Consider the following 10,833-nt stretch of genomic DNA (forward strand, 5'->3'; position numbering starts at 1 on the left):
AGGCAACAAAATAGAGTAGAGATAGGGAGGTCCTTCTAACTCTCATTTTTCTATATCTCAGTAGATCCCAGCTCAAGCTTTAGGCCAGAATATTTTGGAAATTTCTTTACTCTCCTTAACAACCTCTGAAAACAGAACTTTATTTTCTCTTTCTCCTTCTCTTATTCCATGCAAAATTTCAGCCAGTTTTTTCAAGAAACCTGAACCTTGAACACTACAGCAACAAAGAATGATGTTCAGGCCACAATTCAGAAATAGGACAAGGGAGTTCTTTTGGTGGAGTTGGTGTTACTGAGTTCCCCAGTAGCAAAAACTGAATCATAACCTGAAAAATTGCCCTAAGAAGAGAAGTCACAACATCTGTATCCCAGATTAGAGGAACAGGGAAGGCCCAGATAAGAGTAGAAGTTTCAGAAATTTAAGCCCAATGTAGATTCATAGGACAGAGAACTGTTTATGACCTCTATCCTTTGTCCCCACCCAAAACTTTTAAATCTCACTTTCTGAGAAGCATATTCAGATTGGGACCACCATAACTTTCTAGAATCAATTTTATAGAGAATGGATCTAGACTTCAAATTAATGATAAAAAATAGGTTTCTGTTTTCCTTTTCCTAGACTTGCTAGTAACACCATCTTTGGGGAGATAGACCTTACTGTAATGAAAAAAAAATATCAGATTATTTCTAATTACTTTCTTCTTTTCTGGAACATCTACCTTCCTAGTTTCCCCCTCTTCCTACTGACAGTAATACTAGACTGAAAGATGGCATCACTACTTTTCTTTCCATCAGGTCCTCAGTGTTTTTTGTTCTGAATTGAGATGACCAATTATAAGTTAATGATTCCAAAATCATAGTGTTGGGAAATGGGGACTGCCTTTGAAATTTCTATGATGAAATTTGACAAAAAACTTCAGTGGTGAAACTAAAAGGAGAGGATTTTTGATAGTTTAGAGTATGTGTTTGCTTATATGTGCATGCATTTTTGGAATATGATTTCAGATGAGTGTTAAAGAGGAGGGATGGTCTTATGTGTACCCATCCTGTGATACTAAGATTCTAGGTCATGAGTAGGCAAACCTTTTATGTAGAGGGCCAGATAGCAAATATCCTTTGCTTTGCTGGCCACAGTCACTGTCACAACTACTTAGCTCTAGTAGTAGCAAAAAAAAAAAAAAAAGGCATAGACAAAATGTAAAGAAATAAGCATGAACACTAAAATATGAATTTCATACAATTTTATGTCATAAAATATTCTTCTTGATTTTTTTTCAACCATTTAAAATTTTAAAAGCCATTCTTACCTCACAAGTCATACTAAAACAGGTGGCAGGCCAGTTTTCCTAAGGGCTGGAGTTTGTCCCTCATATTTTATGTCCATAAGACTTCACCGTGCATTTTTGGGATACAAGGAGGGGAGTGTAAGCTGTGGGCATTTGCAAAGGGAGATCAACCTGGATATTCAGAGTGAATATCCAATTTACATACAGGCCAAAATCAGATGTTATGGCCTCTCTTGGAACCCAGGGATTTTAAAAATTACTTTTGATTTTGATTAACATAATACATGCACTAAGTATAAAGATGACAAGGAGATCCACCCAGTCCATCCTAAAGGAAATCAGTCCTGAATATTCATCGGAAGGACTGATGCTAAAGCTGAAACTCCAATGCTTTGTCCACCTGATGTGAAGCACTGACTCATTTGAAAAGACCCTGATGCTGGGAAAGATTGAAGGCAGGAGAAGGGGACGACAGAGGCTGAGATGGTTGGATGGCATCACTGACTCAATGGACATGAGTTTGAGTAAACTCCAGGAGTTGGTGATGAACAGAGAGTCCTGGCGTGCTGCAGGCCATGAGATCACAAATAGTTGGACATGACTGAGCGACTGAACTGAACTAAACTGAAGTATAAAGAGTTATCAAATAGTTCTGAAAGACTTAGTATAAAAATAATGATGCTTTACGCTACTCCTCTTTGCTTCCCCAACTCTTCCTCCTCAAAGGCAACAACTTCTGACTCCTTTTCTAGCTGTGTCTTCCAGCTTTTATACATCTCCACTTACTTATCTCCAAATTTCTGATCTTGTGAATTCATTTATTTTTGACATTGTCCTTTGAGGTCCTAATATGATGGACAGAAATGGTAGAAAGGATTTAGCTCTCATGTGCTTCCATCTTCTTTGGCTTTTTTTCCCCTATCCTCCCAGTAGAGTTATGATATAGTTTACTTATTAAGTTGATATTCAGTATTTACATGATATTATCTGTCCTGATAGTTCTATCAGATTATTGTAAAGTGCTTGGATTATATTCTTACATCTTTCCCTAAAGTTAATAATTGCTTTGCTTCTTTTCACAGTTTTTACATACTTTTTCTTTTACTAATTGCTATTTCTTCTCATATCTTCCAATAATCTCTCACTATAATTTCCCATAAGAGCAATTTCATCAGCTAATATATTAATTCCAATGTGAGTGTGTATGTGTTTGTGTGTGCATGCACACGTGTGTTGTTATGGAGGACTGAGAAAGAGAGACAGATAAACAGACAGGCTCTTCTAAGAGATTCATTCTGCCCTGATTGCTTTTGGTCCTGCTCTGCAATGATGATCCCAGGACTTCCTTCACTGCCATCCTAGGAATTCCCTTTGGCTTTCTTCTGATTTGGATTCCCTAATCCCTGGATCTCATTCCTTCGTCTTTTTTGGTGAAATACACCTACAGTAGCTTTGTGAAGATTAAAAATGTAATAATGACAGTAAATGAGCATGGCAGTCCTTAATATGTACTTTTTGAATTGCACTGCTCCAATCTGGTACATAATTCTAATCTTAGAGTATTTCTTCATCATAAGGGATTTCTTTCATCTCTCTGTCTCCAAATGTCTTCTGCATCCCATATTGTCCTCCTAGTTTATTCTCTCTCTCTCTCTCTTTTTTTTTTTTTTTTTGGAGTAAACTGTCCTCTAGTGTCTTCTGAGAAAAAGTACAAGGAAGATAAATGTAATAACTTGCATGTTAAAAATGTTTTTATTCTGCTCTCACATTTAATAGATAGTTTCAGTGGGTATAGTATTCTAGGTTGGAAATCCTTTTTTCCCTTGGCATTTACCCATTGTTTTCTAGATTCTGGAGTTACTCTTGAGAAGTACAAAACCTTTTTTGACTTATGATTCTTTTTATCTTATTACTTTTATCTATCTTTGTATTCTTCAATATTTCTATTTGTCTATCTAGAAGCTTAACGGAATTTTCTTTGTCCTAGTGTACTGTAATTCTCCAGTAGTGTAATTCAGTGTTTTTTTTTAAATTTTCTTTATCATATAAACATTTTGAGCCCTTCAATCTGAAAATTCATGCAGTGTAAGAAATTATTCAGTTCTAAGAAAAAACCTTTTTAATTATCATGGTAATGGTTTTTTCCACATGATAGCCTTTTTTATTCTTTGCCTTATTTCCTGGGAAATGTCTTTAACTTTATTTTCTAATTCTTCTATCGAAATTTTTATTTATGTTATATTTAATTCTAACAGTCCTTTCTTTGTTTTCTAAATATTCCTTTTTATACTTCCTTCCCAGATTCATTTCATCTCTTTAGGTGTTGACTTCTGGTTTTCTTCTCTCTGCATATTGCATGTTTCTCCACGTTGCCCTTTTATTCTATTAGTTTGATTTGGTCTTCATCTTTTTGAAAGTTTTCCTCATTTGCCTGGTAATACTTTGTTGCCTGTCCATATTTAGAGTAGAAGAAGACTAAAATGTGGATGAAATTCCAAGTACTTTGGTTGAACTTGTCAACTTTGAGCTTTTTATTGTTTAATTTGGTTGGGTCTTTGGTTATGAAGGGCTTCCCTAGTAGCACAGATGGTAGAGTCTGCCTGTAACGCAGGGGACCCAGATTCAATGCCTGGGTTGGGAAGATCCCTTAGAGAAGGGAATGGCAACCCACTCCAGTATTCTTGCCTGGAGAATTCCATAGACAGAGGATCAGTGGGCTACAATCCATGGGGTCACCAAGTGTTGGACACTGCTGAGTGACTAACGCTTGATTAGAAAGCCCTGCTGTCAGTATGTTTAGACCTTTCCTCTTAGGTTAATCTGATTCTCAGAGAAGACTCTTCCAGTCTTCCACCTGGAGACTTAAGACCTAACTGCCAGCATCTAGGAGTTAAGTGAGGAAAGAGATCTGGGCATCTTATTTAGGACGCTCTTGTTTCCTTAATTCCCCTATTTCGGGTATGATAGTAATGCTTTCAAGTAGACATAGTATGTCTGAGACCAAAGTACTACTTCTCTCCAAAGAATAAACTTCCAATTTACTGCCATGGTGTGTGAGAGATGATCTCACACAGTATGCACTGGGGGAAGGGATGAAAAGATTGTAAAGGTTTTAAAGTAGCTTTCAACCAGTTCTAACTTTTGTTCCCAGTTCCAGACGAGTTTGCGTTACTCATTGGTTTATTCTCAGTCCCATGCCCCTGCCTAGCTACTAATCTGGAATTTATATTTCTTAACTCTGTAAAATCAGATACCACACATCTGTATACTGTCAGTTTCCAAAATATATTGCTCCTGGTGTTTTATTTTTTGTTTATTCTGTAGGTCTATGTCTTTAAAAAAAAAAAAAAACTCTGTTGTAGTTTTTGCAGAGTTTAGAGGAGAGAGCAAAATTAGATGCTTGTGTTCAAACTACAGTCTTCTGGCTCCCATGAATTTTGACCCCTCTCATTGGCCTCAGTTAATTCACTAACAATATGTAGAAAGCCAGTTCAACAAGAGCAAATGGCCAGCTGGCCAAATTATCAATTCACCAAATCATCATTTGAATAAATTTACCTCTTTAACTATAATACTATTTAAAGTGTTTTGAAAACTATTTGTTGCCTGACAGCATTTTAAATAATGTTTTGTTTTCTTTACCCCTTCTCTGGCTACTACAAGGGGCAAATAAAGGAAAAGATTAAAGATTATAAAAATAAAAGAACAAAAAGAATGTATTCTGGAATATGAGGAATTCTTGTGATTTTATTTAAGAATATATTTTTCATGAATATATTTTAATGATTACATAAGGAAATTCCCTTTGTTAGGGTAAAAGTATATGTTGAAAAATTCTCATTCATTGAATGTTAATGTTTTTGTTATTATATGATTAATGTCAATAAAATTCTTTGGTCAGAAATCCTTATTTTTTATGTATTTTTAAGTTCTTGTTTAAGAATTCTTTCTCAGCAGATTATTTCATAATTGATACTACATACAATAAGCTATCTTTGCTTAGATATCTTGCTATCTAAGCAAAAAGAAAAGTTCAACCAGAAAGGAAATAACTTTGCCAGCTGTTGTATTTCTTCTTCATTTGACTTTTTCTGTGATGAAGTCCTTATGAATCCTACTCTAGAAAATTCTGTTCCCTGTATATGTAAAATGAAATTCAAGCTCCTTCCTTGACCTACACTCCCTGCATGAACTGTCCCTCTGGTGTCCTCTGGACACCTGTACCACTTGTCTCTGCTTTGCTTGCCCTGCTCCAATCACACTAGTCTTTCTCTTTCTTGAACTTACCAAGTTTATTCCTACCTTAGCGCTTGGCATTTTTTGTTCTTTCTGCTTGTAATCCTGTGTTCCAAAATCTTCGTATTTGCCCCTTCACATCATTTTTGTCTCAAGTCATTCCCTGACCACCCAATATAAAGTAGTATTTTTTATTGTTATCTGAATAATATCCTATTTGTTTACTTATTGATTCGGTAGTTAACTTCCCCTTCCTCTAAAATCTACAATTCATGAGAGCAAGGGACATGTCTGTTATCTCCATTGCTGCACCTCCTGCACCTAGAATAGTGTCCGGGGCATAATAGATACCCGATAAACATAAGGCTGAATGCCAAATGTTTAAAGTTCTGGAGAATACAGTGGTCTAGAAGCCCCATGATTGATGGATAAATTGCCCCATTAAATATGACAACGTGTACAGACTTTAAGTATAACTTTCTTTCAGAAAGAATGGAGAAGCAAAATTTTCAATCAGAATCAAGAGGGCCTCAAGCAAGAGACCTGTTGAGATATTATATCACTGGGTAATGATATCCAGTGATATAATAATTATATCACTGTGCTGGCTTTTTTTCATCAAGCAAGAGCTGACTTCAATTTGGTGTAAATCAGAGTGAATGACCTGAAGTTGAAAAAAAAATTACAAGAATTTACTAGAAATAAATGAGCAGTGATTTATCATTAATGGAAGTCCATACCAATACAAAGTCTCTGCCCCTTCTGCTCACTCCTGTCTTTCCTGTAAGAAAAACTTTTCACCTTCCATTCAGCTTTCACCTCTTTTGCTTGCTGCCTACTCTTTTCCTTTTAACGAGACCCCTTTCCATCACTTACGCAATAACTACTGATACTTGGGTTATAAAGAGAGATTTGGTTTCTCTGTCAAACAGCACAGGAGTCAGAAACTACTACCACATTCCTCAAGTATTAAATCTCAAGTTTACTTATCTTTATACATTTAAATTTTCTCTAGATTTTTGCCTTTCTACTATTAATATTTGAAAAAAAATCCAGCTATGGAAAGAAAATATGATAAATTTTTAAATGGGATGCAATTGTGGGGAGGTCTCATTTGGGGGAATGAGTGGTAAATCTTGTAGGATAGAACTAGCCTGGTACTTTAATATAGCTCTTCCTTCTGAAATTTCATTGGGTCTGTTCATGACTGTCTTTATCCTAGACTCATAAGTAAGGAAAAGTGACAGAATGGGAATCATTCATTAGTTGAGTCAGTGTCTAAAAACTCCTAGTATAGGACTTTGTTGTAAATTCTGAGTTAGCAAATGTTGCTCAGGCTCAAGCCTTGAATGAAGGCTCTCTCTTTCCCCTGGTCCCCAACTCTAAATTTTGGAACCTATACTCCAAGGTATGCTTGCAAAGAGAAAAAAAGATAGTGTGGCTGCCCAGGAAGAGCCCTAAGTCCACTTACGCATTTACCTCTATGTGGAAGAGAATATTAATAAGGGTAGCTGCCCCCTAGGGACTAAGGTCAGCAGAAGCAAAAAAGCAAGAGGGTGAAGGGGGGGGGCGGGGTGTGTGTGTGCGCGCGCGTGCGTGTGTGTTTAGTTGCTAAGTCATGTCTAACTCTTTGCAGCCCATGGACTGTAGCCCACCAGGCTCCTCTTGTCAATGGAATTTTTCAGGCAAGAATACTGGAGTGGGTTGCCATTTCCTCCTTCAGGGGATCTTCCTGACCCAGGGATCAAACCTGTGTTTCTTATGTCTCCTCCTGTCTTAGCAGGCAGATTCCTTACCACAAGTCCCATCTAGGTCTTTAGAGCTTATATTATTTCCATGGTTTCTAAAGCTTCATGCATAAACATGAAAACAGGCTTTTTTTCACAGATAATGAATACTCAGTCCATTTGACTATCATATGATAAACACATTGCTGAGAAAATCCTTACTATCATTATAAAACAAACTTTCAATAATAACATCCATGTAATGGAGCAGTGTAATATATAATAGAAAGAAAAGGTAATCAAGATCCCTGCAAACTAAATTACGAAGTAGGGCTGGTGAATTGATATATCTCTGTATTAGGACTGTGAAACTGCATTGCTTACCTTGTCAGCTGAAAGCAAACTACTTCTGGTGGTCTTGACTAACAGTTATCAAGAAAAAAGCATTTGCCAGAGCAACATCTGTATACCAGGTACCAGGGGATGTGTTATTTTGGTCAAGCATTGAAACCACATTTGGTACAGCAGCTGCAGTTGTAGTCACCTCCTGGCTAGGCTTATGATAATCACTCTTGTTCTCCCAGACCCATCTACATTTCTGCACAGATCACACAGATGAGTTTAATGGGGATGTAGTGGGACTCACCACTCCTCCATTCTTCAAGTCCGTGATGGTGGCACTAATCTTTTCAATCCCTCCAGCAGCATGGTATTGCTTTGGGTTTACTATTTTTCTAGAAAGAGGCAGTTCTAGTGGCTTCCGCTTTGCCTTTCCCACCATAATAGCCTTCACTCCATAAGTCAGGGAACTAATGTGGGGATTCTGCCAACTGCTGAGCATGTGTTCTTGAAAAGGAGAAATAACCACAGAATAGGTTTGGTGACCCACTATGCCCTTTCTGAGATAGATCTGAGTTGAAGCTTAATTGACCACCTAATCTGTATAAGCCCCTATTCTGACTGGTGGACCACAGTGACGTTTTGGGTCTCCTGGAATTTGTGTCAGTTCAGAGTCAGTGTCCAGTAGTGAAATAATGAAAGTGATTATTTCATTTTCTCCAGTGCGCAGTAACTCTAGTTAAAGAGATATATCTCAAGAGGTTTATTACGAAGAATTGGCTAATACAATTATGAAAGTTGTGAAATCCCACAATCTGCCATCTGCAAGCTGGAGGCCCAGGAAAGTTGGTGGTATAGTTCTAGTGCAAATCCAAAGCCTGAGAACTGGGACACCAATGATGTAAGTCCTGGGATAAAGGCAGGAGAAGACCAATGCCAAACCTCAAGCAGTCAGAGAGCACACATTCTCCTTTTCTCTGCCTTTTTATTCTTTTCAGGCCTTCAACAGACTGAATGATGCCCACCCACATTGAAAAACAGTCTGCTTTACTCAGTATACTTATTCCAATGATAATCTCTTCTGGAAACACCCTCACTGACACACCTAGAAATAACACTTAACCAAGTATCTGTGTATTTTTGGCCTAGTCAAACTGATACATAAAATTAACCATCACACTTCCATTGCCCCCTATTACCCTGTTAGCTCAGGTTACCATAGCAAGCCTCTCTTAATCAGACATTTCAGGGTAAAATGTAAGCACACATCTTTAGGAACATGTAAATATAACAACATCCTCCCCCCAAAAAATTTGATGGCAGCATCATCAATTCTACTATTCTGTGAGCATCCAGTCAGGTATATACACGCCCACTTCCCCTTTCTAAATACAGCCCCCAGAACCAACCGACCTCCCTCCTCACTTGTCTTGGAATAGTGATGGAAGCTGCTGTGTCCTCTGTGAGAAAGAAGCTGCTTAGGCTGAGAATAGCTGGAGGAGGGACTAGAGAAAACAACCTCAGGCTTGGGATGTTCTGCCATGTCTCCCTCCAATTTTTTTTTAATACTGTTGGTCTAACTTCAAGGTAATAGCAGAAAGCAGAGTCTAAATTTGTGAGGCTGGGAGTAGGAGCTGGGAGCACGATCTGCTCCTAATTTGTGTATCCAAGTCCAATTTAGAATCTTCTAAATCACACAAGGATCTCTCCGGTTCAGATGCCTTGCTCTAGCTCCTGTTAAAAAGTTTTCATTTCTGTGGCTGATTCATGTTGATATATGGCAGAAACCAACACAATATTATAAAGCAATTATCCTTCAATTAAAAATAAGTTAAGATTTTGGTGCCACTGCTGGAGCCTGGGAGGGGGCGCATTGGTGGCAGGAAGCGAGCTGCGCTGAGGTCGTCGCGGAACCAGCTGATGACCTGCAGGATGAATCACAAGAGAAGAAGTGCATCCCGAGGTAAGCGGAGTGCGCAGCCTGAGCGGAAGGACTCTCTGGACTGGACCCGGCACAACTACTGTGAGAGCTTCCCGCTGAACCCAGAGGTCGTGGTGGACAATGTGGAAAGGACAGACGCTTTACAGCTGTCGGTGGAAGAATTTGTGGAGCGATATGAAAGACCGTACAAGCCCTTGGTTCTGCTGAATACCCAAGAGGGCCAGTCCGCGCAGAAGTGGACTACGGAGCGCCTCAAGAGGAAATACCAGAACCAGAAGTTCAAGTGTGGTGAGGACAAGGACGGGTACTCGGTGAAGATGAAGATGGGATACTACATCGAGTACATGGAGAGCACTCACAATCACAGCTCCCTTTACATCTTTGACAGCAGCTACAAGGAACACCCCCAAAGAAGAAAACTTTCAGAAGACTACAAGGTGCCCAAGTTTTTCACCAGTGACCTTCTGCAGTTCATGGGGGAGAAGCACAGGCCCCCTTACAGGTGGTTTGTGATGGGGCCACCAAGCTCTGGAACAGGAATCCACATCGACCCTCTGGGAACCAGTGCCTGGGATGCCTTAGTTCAGGGCCACAAGCACTGGTGCCTGTTCCCTACCAGCACGCCCAGAGAACTCATCAAGGTGACCCATGAAGAAGGAGGGAACCACCAAGATGAAGCTATTACCTGGGTTTAACATCATCTATGCCCGGATGCAGCTTCCAACCTGGCCACCCCAATTCAAACCCTTGGAAATCTTACAAAAACCAGGAGAGACTGTCTTTGTACCAGGAGGCTGGTGACTTAGCAACTAAACAACAACAATGAAGAGGTAGAGGATGGAAGTTAGAATGTTGAAAGAAAGTGAAAGTGAAAGCCGCTCAGCCGTGTCCGATTCTTTGCAACCCCATGGACTATACAGTCCATGGAATTCTCTAGGCCAGAATACTGGAGTGGGTAGCCTTTCCCTTCTCCAGGAGATCTTCCCAACCCAGGGACTGAACCCAGGTCTCCTGCATTGCAGGCAGATTCTTTACCAGCTGAGCCACAAGGGAAGCCCCAGAATACTGCAGTGGGTAGCCTATCCCTTCTCCAGGGGATCTTCCCGTCCCAATAGTAGAACCAGGGTCTCCTGCATTGCAGGCGAATTCTTTACCAACTGAGCTATCAAGGAAGATTACTTTGATGAAGCAAAGTAAAAGGCCCAAGTGATAAGGAACAGCCTCTTGACAACTTCTAGGGAAAAACTAAGGCCTCAGTCCAAACATTCATGACACTAAATAAATATGCAGTGTTCTAGACAGCT

At 39.3% G+C, this 10,833-nt stretch overlaps 1 pseudogene; it reads left to right on the forward strand.

Moving 5' to 3' along the window:
* The first annotated feature begins 9,519 nt into the window (after positions 1–9,519).
* On the forward strand, positions 9,520–10,406 carry LOC147371721 (bifunctional arginine demethylase and lysyl-hydroxylase JMJD6 pseudogene; annotated as a pseudogene).
* Positions 10,407–10,833: the final 427 nt, after the last annotated feature.

This window comes from Bos grunniens, chromosome 5 (genome assembly GCF_055505025.1).
Source record: "Bos grunniens cultivar Pamir isolate PY7600 chromosome 5, Bosgru_T2T1.0, whole genome shotgun sequence".
Classification (NCBI taxonomy): domain Eukaryota; kingdom Metazoa; phylum Chordata; class Mammalia; order Artiodactyla; family Bovidae; genus Bos; species Bos grunniens.